This window comes from Leptosomus discolor, chromosome 9 (assembly GCF_034619465.1).
Source record: "Leptosomus discolor isolate bLepDis1 chromosome 9, bLepDis1.hap2, whole genome shotgun sequence".
In the NCBI taxonomy this organism is placed as follows: domain Eukaryota; kingdom Metazoa; phylum Chordata; class Aves; order Leptosomiformes; family Leptosomidae; genus Leptosomus; species Leptosomus discolor.
This window is the reverse complement of record NC_141399.1, coordinates 264,033-276,751: the sequence shown is the minus strand read 5'-3', so window position 1 is coordinate 276,751 and position 12,719 is coordinate 264,033.

Sequence of the window (12,719 nt, the reverse complement as noted above, 5' to 3'; positions counted from 1 at the left end):
CTGTCTGATATTTTTAAGGTAAAAAGTTAAAATTAAGATGGCTGGTTATCTGTGTTTTAGACAGTTGAATAAATTAGAATGCCAGTTGTTCAGCATGCTGATCTCCCCCTTTTTATTATCCCCCAACTTCTGGTTTTCTACTTCAGAGTGGTGCAGATTTTTTCCAGAATCTATGCTCCAACAGATCACCAATATATTCAGCATGTATTCAGATGTATGTGGTTAATTCTTGTAATTCTAGTGAGGATTTCACTAACATGACAGAGATTACATTTGGCGCTACAACTTAATACTATTGTTTCTTGTTCTATTCCATAGTTTTCTAGAACACCAAACTATAATGTAAATCCCATTCTGAATACCTAGAAAAAGCTTGAAAAACACCCCTTGCATCTCTATTTTCAGAGCAAAACTGTTAAAGGTTAAATTAAATACGCAAGATAACATTGGCTTGATAGCCTTTATCTTCTGTTTACAGAAGGGATATGGCACTGGCAATGTCCACATTCACACACATAATTCTACAGTTGAGCATATTTAGACTTTGTGCTTGTTCATCCTCAGATTTATTGATGCAACTGTTAGTACTAATTGGGCCTTCTTAATAATTGTATAGGCAGTACAGATGAAACATTTGTATTCTAGTCCTTACAGTCAGCTCACAGGTAGAAGGGCACTGCTTACCACTCCCCACAGCCATCCAGTCCCATTTTTCTTAGGCTTAAGATACACAGATGCTTATAAAAAGTACCTTATTTAGCACTACTGAGTTTTTTTCAGATATAAACATGAGCTGAAGCTATTGCATCAGTCTTTAACACAGAAAAATATCTGTAGACAGATATTTATATGTATATTTTTTTGCTATTGGTACATGCATTTTTGCTATTCTTAATTCAAAACCCGACCACACAAAAAACCTGGGCTTAATGAAACAAAATCAAAACAAGGTATATCAAAATTATCCTGGAAGTTCTTGAAGAATTAGAACATGGTTAGTTCCAGTTCTCCTTTTGTTTGTTTGTTTTCAACAGAGTAAAGCTAAATCGTTCTGCTATTTCTAATACAGTAACTTAGAAGAAAATTACACTTATTTGTGCAGTACTCATTACGAAAGCTCTGCTTTCTTGGTGCATTTTACAAGTTACTAGTCCATGACTTGTGACAAAATTCAAAACAAGGGAGATAAATTTGGTTCTAAAGCCATACACTGTGTATGTTCACCAGTATTTTCAAAAAAGTTGCAAAAATATGTGAACAACATTTGGTGCACATAAGACACTAGTATTTTGGTGCAGACTACAGCAATTCCAGAGGTAACATTACTGTCCACAGTCAACAGCACAACATGGATACTTCTTCAGTCGCTTTCTTTATTGAAAGTTATATTATAAAATGATGGGAAAACACAATAATATGTAAAAGACTGTTGACAGCAAATTTTACACATGCAGCATATCTGAATAACAAGCATTGTAAATTTTTACAATACGATATAAATTTATACGGACATTCCATTTCACTTGGAATAAAATACTGCAGTGATGTACTCTATAAAAAGAATGAACAGAATATGGCACTAACGATTTCTTCTACACTCAGTTTAACCCGTAACCACTTATCTGAAAACAATGCACATAGGCCAAACTCTGGTTTTTGGAAAAATATCCTATAGTGTCAGTGACTTAGTAGCCTAGATTTTTACAGAAGTCTGCCTAATGCTAAATAAATCTTACTTACATTTTAAAACAGATTTTACATTTTGATAATTTCGTAACTTTAAATAACTTTATATTGTAAATCGTATCATTTGCAATACTTGTAAATTGTGATTGTAAACAATAATTTGGGTTTTCATAAACACCCCTTAAGTACACGTTTACATTGTCCCACAGAATCTACAGGACTATGTTTAGTGTATGACTGATTATAATAATTGCATTCTATATGGGAATTTGAGAGTATCAAGTTAGTGTTTAATATCTGCAGTGACATGTGGCCAAACTCAGGAAGCTCACACACCGTTTTTATTAAATCCTCTTTTAAACAATCTTGGAACGATTTGTTTATTAAAACCTATATAGCTGGACAACAGGGTAGTGTCAATTTAGTCATTATTTAAGCTTGCATGGAAAAATCTTGATTTTGTAAGATTTCCCGTTTAACATACAAAAAAGTTCATTTGTGATGTAAAGAAAGAAAAAACAGTTCAGATAGCAAGGAAAATTTACTGCAGTCTCTTGGGGGAAGCAGCATTTAATGAAGCCATACTGTTCTACTCCCCTATTGCCTGTACTATAAGTAGTCCTATATATTGTAAAAATAAAACCTAAATCGAACCCAGTATGTCTAGTTATCTTTAATACACAGGTCACAAAATTTGCCTGATAAATGAGGAAAATATATGGGAGATGTAGAAATAGTAGAATCTTCTAATTATTGGATGATACAAGGCATCCAACAGCAGAAAACAAGATACCTAGGTGAGAAAAAAACCCAAGACTCCCAAAATCAAGACTCTCACATTTGAACAGTGATCTCCTTATCTTCCATGTCGAATTATTAACTAAGCTATGGACCCTTGAAAAGGCCTAAATTAGAGCAAGATCTTATAGAACTGTTTTCCAGTTCTTTCACCTTCAATTATAGAATCCTCAGCCTTATTTTGAAGCATCTTCGAACCTTACACCACTACACACTGCGGGCAGCTTGGAAATAAATACACAGATCTATTTTTCCACGTTGTTCAATGAATTGCAGCAACTTATAAAAAGAATGTCAGTACATATATGGTAACTACACTGAAATTCTTCTGTAAACATTTTGGGACTAAACAACCATTTATTTTTTCTCGGTTTGTAAAGTACTTGCTGCAAAGGGGTCCTAGTGTACAACAGTGGTTCCAGGTACTATGTCAACATGAAAACTAGTGCTTTATGCTTCAAAGCACTTTCTCAGTTTTTATAGAACGGACCACATCCTCATATAAAGGTTATTTTTACTGATCAACTCCAGTCTCCTTTAATATGAGTTATTTCTCATCCTCACCGCACAACTAGTTGGTTATCTTAAGTCTAACAGTGAGTTTTCTATAAAGTCGGGTAAGTTTGAGACCAGCTGCCATTATATGCTGATATGCCATTTTCATGTTTAAATGTTCAACAACATATATTTATTAAACTGAAAAGAGACAATATTTTAGTCATCTCTTGGCTGAGAAGATATGGTGCAGCAATGGAGAGTAATTTGTCTAATACCAATAAACGCTTCAGCGTGCACATGTAATTTATTTTTATACTCTTATTAATATGCATACATACTCAGGATGGTTTAGGACTCTGAAATGCAAAATTTTACCTTCTTTTCAGCTTGCCTACTTAATAGTCAGTGGAATAAGAACAGCTTTAAATTTCTGACTGCTACTAAAAATCTCAAGTTTATTTTCCACACTGAATACTCATGCCATTGGTTCACAGCAGAACAACCACCATGGTAAATAAATCAACTGCCAAAAAGGAACATATTTTTTGAAATACACTATCTACAAGGGGGGGGGAGCAACGAACTGTCATTTTGCTTGACAGCTAAATTTCTATCTTGACCATTGTCACATACCTACAAAGCATCAGAACAGATAAATATGTGATGCTTTATTATGGTCCTGCCCAGTCAATTGCACCAAATTTGACTTCTTAAATAAAATATTAAAAAAAAAAAAAAAAGAATAGCAGTCTGAGAACACGCAACACTAAAAAAGTTCTATCAGACATTTACAAAGTTAACTTCATACAGCTTATATAAATACTATAGGAAAAACTAAGCTATTATTAATTAAACTCCCAAACAAATTCAATCAAAGTATTCTGAAAGCAAATGGCTTGTAAGTAGTCATATCAGGAAGATAATACAGTTTAGTATAATATTGGGTTCACTTACAGGATTAAACATAACATTGACTATTCTAATCTGTTGTTCAGAAGAAATATGACACCATGAAACCGTTATCATGTTTAAAGCAACTGCTTTGGAAGCTGTACATGCAAAAACCTTAGTTTTCCAAAGTCAATGATCGTACGTTTCTGTAATTCTAAAACATATTTTTAAAAACTAAATACACTTTGATTTCTTTAAGACTGGAAATGATACTTAGTCTCCAAGAGTTGAGGAAAGAAATGAAGCAGGCGGTATATCATAGAAAACTTCAGTGCTCCACAGTTTACAGAGGCTTAATCAACAATTATTTAAAAGTAACCACTAACACTGTGACTTAGACATAGTCAGAAAATAATACATATAAGGTAAAAGATAGCTCAAAATTCCCTAATTTCCCTACACAAAACACACCAAATACACTTATTTTTGAGAGACAGGGGAAAAATAATCTGCTTTAATACACTTAGTACTGTTTTCTTCCTGGAGCTCCCTAGCTGTACACTGTACAGACTCCAGTACTTACAGTGTTAAATTCTTCCTGCAGTCTTATCTACATTTTTCCTCAGCAAACCTCTGAGGGCAAAACAATCCAAGAGAAATGTTGAGGTCACTTTTAGTCAGATCACAGATATTTTCATCCAGTCTCCATTACTGAGGATTCCGATCACAGAAAGCAGCCAGCATTGTTTTAAAATACTCTCTCTGTGACCCTGTTCCTCTGAAGGTCAAGTGCACTATCATTCCGTGTAACCAAGGAAGCAGAATCGACGTGTTCCTGCTGTTTTGCCAGCTGCTGAAGGAGTTTGTCTAATAGTAAGATTAATTTCATCTGGGGAAGATAGTAGCAGGTTATCAAGCTTCCCTCTCCCCCTGTTCTCTGCTTTTAAGCCCCTCAACCTGCTCACTCTGTGTGAATTGTAAAGCATCAAAATGAGATCTGAGAAAAGAGTTTGCCTGCATCTCGAATTATTTTCAAATCAGCAGAATTTAAAGGGAAATCCACCACATTCTCTGTGGAGCATCTTCAGTCTTGAAGTCCATTAAGCTAATGTATTTAAAGGAACATAGGTCTTTCTAAACTAGTCCAGGGCCCTCAAATATGAAGTAGCATAATCAGTCTTAAGAATTCATCCAGTAAGTTCATGACACATGTGTGATTAATTAGTTTAAACGCCATAACAAAACATTAGTATGAAGCTGCAGTGAAGGCTGACAAGATGGGTGAAAACAGAAAATATTTTTAAATTCTTAGAAAGTGAAATTTGTTAAAGTTATGGTACACAAAGTTTTGGGAAAAATACTTGACAAGTTTTACAACAGTACGCTTAAATGCAGTGGACTTCCACTACAAAGCCTTATGCAACAAATGCATGACCGAGGTGTCTTTAAGGAGCCCTGGTACTTTCTTTTAACAGCAAGGACACCTAATCTTAGCAGAGAAATGTGCTCATATTCAAATTATCCTTTTTAGTTGATAGAAAACACAATTATATACTGTGCAACTCTAAAAATAATATCTGAATAATTACTGTAACTACAGAAGTGTATTTACAGCATGGGTACAATGTAAAAGTTAAGTGAACTAATGTGATCCAGTGTGCAGGAAAGTATCCTACCTAAAACAAGTGAGAAAACCCAATGACATTTTAGTTGGATTTTCCTTGTGCTTATTATCTGACACCACACTTAGTAACCTTGTCACTCTAGGCTTTTATTTGTCCAGTTCATTCAGGAAAGACATTTATGATACCTGATTAGCAGCTGTCTTTCCTGGGACAAAAACCAAAGCCTGAACACAGTAATGCTTTATCACCATGTAACCCTCTGTTCAGAAGTAGTCTTCCCAACTCTGAAGCTTGGAATAGCTGTATTGCGAAGAGAAGGTGGAAATCTTGTAACGCTTAAGCAGAAGTGATATAAAAACACATAGTAAGGAAAAAAGGTGCTTGTTTCTGAATCAAAAGACAAGCTAGCAAAGTAACTGAAATTAGAAATAAAACATGAAACCTATCAACTATAGTGTACTATATAGTTACCGTAGTTAGTACTACATTAGTAGCAGTTAGTACTACACTCGAAACTCCTAACATAGTTAACAGTTTTGTCACGACTGCCTAAGTCACCCACAAAATCTGAGACTTGAGCAGGAAACATAAAATACATTAACTGGATCTTTAACTAAGAGTAACATTAGATTTTTAGGGCGTGGTCATTCTTTTTTTGATGGAGTACTTTTTTTCTCAAGGACTATAGGCTGCACAGAAATACTACAGCCACAAAGCCTCACTCTTATTTTTATAGGACATCAACAATGCTACCGCAACATCCACAGCAAAGCAGAATTAGTATTTTATAACTTTAGAGTTTCGAATATTTCAACAGTGACATTCTTATAGAACAACGCTTACAAGAGTATACATTATGTTTAACACAACAGAGGGCCTCTTAAGTTAATGAGAAGTTCTGAAATTCCTCTATCTCGTAATTTTCACAGGAAAACACTATTCAGAAATTAGTTCTGATACTATCATTCTACTTAAGAATCTTATTTTTGTTGTTGTATTTCACTTATTGGAAACGTCATTGTAAGAATGCCTGTGACCTCTCTGGCTTGTGATCATAGAAGAGTAAGACAGTATCTCATACTGGAATTTTTGCTCATGTGTACAGGGATTGTGGAATTTGATCAGAATCAACTGGAGGGAGGGGAAAAGCAATCCGTATTAAACCAAATTTTCGGACTTAAGAAGACGCCACATCTCAAAGCGATTTTCAGATTCACACCACTAACCATTCCTATCTGGTACAGATTAAAAACATTTCATGCTTAACTACTGTGTGATTTCCTTAAAAGTCCATGAGGATGCAACTGTTATTTTCATGTTAGCACTCACATTGCAAACACCAGTTAGATGTAGGCAGACTGGGAGAACAGAACAACTTTATGACGCATGCCAAGTGTACTTCTGATATGCCACTGGAGGACAGAAGCTGAAGTCAAGTGGCATAGCATGGAGAATTGTCTGCTTTGGACCAGCTGGCAGAGGACTGCATTCACCTGGGTTCTCAAACCAACAAGTAACACTAGAAATCATTCAATATGCTGAAGTGTATATAAATTAATTAATAATTATTTGCATTAAATGACACTGAGGATCTGCACAAAGCTCAAGAAATGTAAAATAACACTCAGAAACATATGTATTTACTGTCTTGCCTTTTTCATCATTAAACTAAAATGAAGTATTTGGCAATTAGGTGCATTTTGAAGGCTGGAAAAATTAAACTGGGCTGCTTCTGTTTAATTTATTCATAAACTGTATATAAAAACCCTGTACCTTTTACTTATTTTTCTTATTTTTTTTCAGTAAAGTAGTTCACTTTAATTCTACATTTTAGTTACAATCATATTATATTAAATTTCTGATATACAGATATATATAATACATATACATGTATATGTATATATAAAATCCATAGTTTGAAGCTAAGCTTCACTAGACATTTCATTATTTTTATGTCCTTTAAAATAAATAAGGTTTCTTCTCAGGCATACAGTCAAGTCAATACGAGTTTACTAAACTGACTTTCCCATAGTGTACATATACATCTATGTGTGTAGATGTGTTTGTGTGAATATATATATCTAATAAATTTCTGTACTTATTAAGCAATTTTCAATACTTTCTGTAGTTTATTTCCTCACTTCCACATTGATTATGAAAAATTATTCAAAAAAATATATTGAAGGAATAATCAATTGGCCACATAGTGCAGTAATTTTTAAAGCCTCAAGTTCTCTAACTTAAGTAGAAGAACATTTCCCAGATTCACGCCACTAAAAGCCAAAATAATTGTATTGCTTGAATACACTGGTCAGTTCTCACCAAGCGTAAACCGATTTCAGAGATAATATTATAGAAAAGAAAACAGAAAAGAGAACAGAAATTAAAGTAAGGCATAGTTAAGCAATCACGAACCAAATATTTTCAACTGCACCCAGAAATTAAAATTATTTTTACAAGTTTTCTCATAAAACAGTTAAAGAATTTCAATTAAAAATATGGTGCCAAGTTTTACACCATAAAAATCACTACATCTCAAATCGAACCAGAAAAACTTATTTTTCTATAGATATTTTTCCTAATTAACTTCTTCAGCTACTAAATTAATAATAGGCTTTTATGAAAAATGTATATATTGCCTGAAATGTCCACATATATTTCTTTCACAGATGTAAGATGCATCTAAAAACCATTTCAATGGTACTCTGGAATTAAATATCCTGACCCCTTGGGCCCTTTGTAGAACGGCAGATAAAATTCAGACTCACCACGGAAGAACTCATCTGTAGTTTAACTGCTTTAACAGGATACTGGTGTACAAGACATACGACGGCAATGGTCATGGAAGAAGCTGGAATTCTTGGCATATCTGCATCCTGAAAAAATCTCAGACTACGTCTTATGTAACACCCCAATACCTATATTACACCTGCAGCTATGCCACATCTGGTAACATTCTTAGATTCAGAGGATGCCAAACTGCATAAGCCATGTAGGATCTCATTACTCCGATATGCACGTGGTGTGAGATACCTCTCAGGCTGACGGTGTATCTAGGTCTTATGCAATTAACAGAACTTGACAAAAGCTACATTTGAACTAAAAATCATTTGAGAAGACTCAGCATCAAAGCTCCACCTTGAAAATTCATCCAGAAATGAGAAAACGGTCAATGATAATAACAAAATATTAAACAGAAGTGGCCTTATTTTATACTTCATTAATTCTTACAACAAAGCAAAACCTTTTTCCATCAGAACAGCAGTGTTTCTGCTCTCCTTTTTCAGCACACTGTGCTTCATCTGGACTTAAACCTAAATTGCTGAACTACTTACGATGTAACGTGTACTTTATGTGACAAAGATATCCACTATTTTTTCAGCCCCGTGGCAAAATATACTTTTAGACGGCCCAAGGTTTTGACAGGTTCTTATCAGGGCACTGAGGGAACTGAAAGCAACTGAAATTCTAAGGCACTGCACAAGGAACACATCTCCACTTCATATCCAAATACATTTTTCTTACACACTACGCAAATCAAATTAAGTTGGCGCTGGGACTGAACTTTGGCCACTGATACATTGCACAGTGACAGTACTAAATAAATACTTGAGAAAAGCAGCATTACTTATTTTTGCATTAAGGCTAAAGTATTTTTTATGCCTTTCAAAAACTACTCAGGATGAAGAGGAATTGCTGAAATTCCCTCTGAATCCCCTAGCTGCTCTCCAGTCTCATGAACTGTAAGTAAAGACAACTGCAGACACTAAAAATGGAACTCTCTCACCCAATCTGTTCAGAAATACACAGTTGGAAAAATGCAACAAGCAACACTGCTATAAAGCAGAAGGAAGCAACAGCAGTGAAACCATTTGAAATCATTACAAGGACAATTACAAAATCCTAAAAATAGAGTAAGTACAAAAATACATGCAATACTGGAGTGCACTAACTTCTGTGATACATCCCCAGTTTCATGGAAAACAAACCTGACGAACGACTGCTCAAAGAAGGGAAATAACATACGGCCTACTTGCATGACAATCTGATTTGGTGCTTGGCATCATAGTTCGCAATAAACCCATACGCTACATATGTGACAAATATGTTGAAAAATATTGTGCAGATATAGCTAAACCTGCCAATATTTGCATTAAGTTATCCTGTTTGTAACTCGTCTCTCGTAATTCATAACTTAAAATTCAGAGCATGATTAATGACACTTTCTCTCCTTACATTTAATCTATGAAAAATATGATATTCTGAAAAAGCCTCTCATTTTTTAAGGCCAGTGCCAAGTTTCATGCTGCATTTTCTCTGAGACAGTAAGTACAAATACAGAATTTTAGTACACTTCAAGAAAACTAGTAATGTACTTACGTGTATTAAAAACTGTATCTGACTGGACACAAATAGCAGGCAGCCAACCACTCACAAGGAAATGGTTCAACGTTAACATGGTCATAGAATTAACTAATTCTTAATGAGATAATGCTGCTTATAACTGGTTTTCCATGGACAAAGTTTTCATGGTGTTATGCAATGGACAGGCTACAATTTAAGGAGGAGTTGAATACTATAAAGAGATGAAGCCCTCTATTTACCCACCGGCCAGGAAGAAATCACAGAGCTTCATACACTCTTGAGATGGAGCGATCCCTCCAGTGGCAAGATACAACCATCACACTATGTTACCACGGTGCATTTCCTGCACGAGGAATTACAAATGTCACATATTTTATGTGCCTTAGATGTGATTATAGCACTCAAGTTCTAACAAAATAGTATAAGGTTTGCCAGTATTTCCATTACAGGTTTTTATTTCCAAGTTTGTTTGGAAGTGTTTTTAAAAAATGCAGCTTGCCAAATTGATACATGGTATAGCAACCCAGAGTGAAAACTCACTTCTTCTCGGTCTTCAGTGTGAAACTTAGAGCTTTTCAAAACCACTCCTCAGATGTTATTTCCAGGACACTCAGTAGGCCATTTGCCACACCATTTAAAAGGAACCAAAATTTTTTAGAAAATAATTGCTCTAAGTAGGGAATCTCAAACCCATTTCTGAAAACTCAATGACACGCACACTCCCTTCATATATAGAGCTTCTTCTTGAACTAAAAATATTTTTTAATATTAAGGTGTAATCTTAGTTCAATAGGTCAAAAAACCACCCAAACTAATGTCTAAAAAGTGGCCTTGTCTACAGAGGCCTCTTAGCCTACTTGCCCTTAATCATTCATTAAATCCCTTAATTATGTAATCATACAATAAATCATAGTAATTTTCAGGGACATTAAACAGACAAAAATTCTAGTTTATTTTTTTACTGAAGTTTGCATACTGCAGGAGATAAATAGGTTATTTTCTGTGGCCATAATCACATGCAGTTTCAGCGTTGATAAGCTGATGTAGACATTTTAGCTGTAGAGCATCGAAGCTTCAGTGAATATACATCAAGACATCACTTAGTATCACTTTAAGTAGATTTTGTGCTCTTTTTATCATACGTGTAAGGCAGAAAATATATAGCCTGATTTAAATCAATCACCCAACTGTAAATTCAATATAGTGCGTAAGTAAATCAGGTAACTTCAAACACTACTCTGGATTTAGATGACAACTCAAGAGATGAGCAGAAACCTTTCATGTCCAAAATGGTCAAGCTAACAATCAAATGATCAGAAATTTTGTTGTATTAATTCTTTAAACAATGCATAATACAGCCAAGCTTCCCTACAGTTCACGTTGAATTCCCTACTTGCACTCCTAATATGGAGGCCAGCAGAACAAAGTAAGATAAACAAACCACATATTGGTTGCACTGGTTTCTTTTTGTCCCCAAGTGTGAAGCAATACTCTTCTATGGAGATTTTCTGTTCCATTTATGCTTAATTGTAAACAGCAAGGACTCCCTAATACGTTTTTAGCTTCAAAAGCTCATATACCAACTGTTGTGATATCATCTGTCACTCACCTCAGCCACCTGCTGAGTCTCCACTACCTGCTGAGCCAGCACCTCCATATTGGTTGCCATGGTGAAACAAGATCATTAGAGAACCTGTTTGAAAAGATGCCAGCAACTTCCGTCAGGCACAAAAGTTAGGGGGTTTATTATTATTAAAGAAAGATCTGATACGACATTTTGATAATTTACAATACCATTTGATGTATCTGACAAATAAAAAACATATGCCATGGATGCGTGTGTGTGTGTGCACATATAACACGCATACTGTACAGTACATGCATACTGGAACACCACTCTTGTTGAGTCACATAGTTATTTTTTGTTACTTTATAAAGCCTCTAACACACTATTTTTACTCTATTATTTAAGCTGCAAAGAAGAAATCTTAATTTCATGAATTAGAAAGAACTAATTTGAGTGTCAACTACTGATACGGTTTGTGGAATTCACAAATCTCTAAGGTGCTTTCCTCAACTGAAGGGAAGAGAAACCTTACAGTTAAACTGCTTCTACACTACAGGCTGAACAAGGAAAAGGAATCTAAGAATGGTGTTTTCAGCAAAGTTTTATTAAGTCATTCCGTCAAACTGCCATGTTCATCCATATTCTTAGGGTAATCTTGCACAATAAGGGAAATAAGCTGCCCCATCTAAAATGTATTTTCTATTATCTAAACTATTTTTTTTATCACAGTGTGATAGCATCATCACTCTGAGGAGAAAATACTATACAATTGTTTTATCCTGTTGTGTCTGTACCTTCAACTTTACGCTATTCAGGGTTTAAAAAAAAAGGACAAAGTGATCAGAAAAAGGAAGAAAAAACCACTTCCATTACATTTTTAATGATCATTATCAGGACTGTGTTTTTCCAAGGGTGAATTTAACTAAGATTTCAAATTCATGCATTCAGTTTTCAGTTGTGACTTGCTCATTACAGAGACAGAGCTCAGATTCTGACCCACGTATAGGTAATGAAAAGGCATTTCTGATTGCTGGCCCATTTGATGTTTTATTGAAATCCTTCCGTTGGTACTTGCAAAGCAATAAATCAACATAAAATTAAAAAAACACTACGAACAATAGCAAAACACGTAACAGAGATGTCTCTAGCACCACCCCCCCCCCTCCAAATGCAACTTCTACAAAGCTAACGTTGTTGAAAATGTCAAAATTCATTAGGCTAAAAAGATTAAATCATATTGTGGTAAATTAAATGTGAAAATTATTTTGTGTATGTCAATGGAAGGCTAT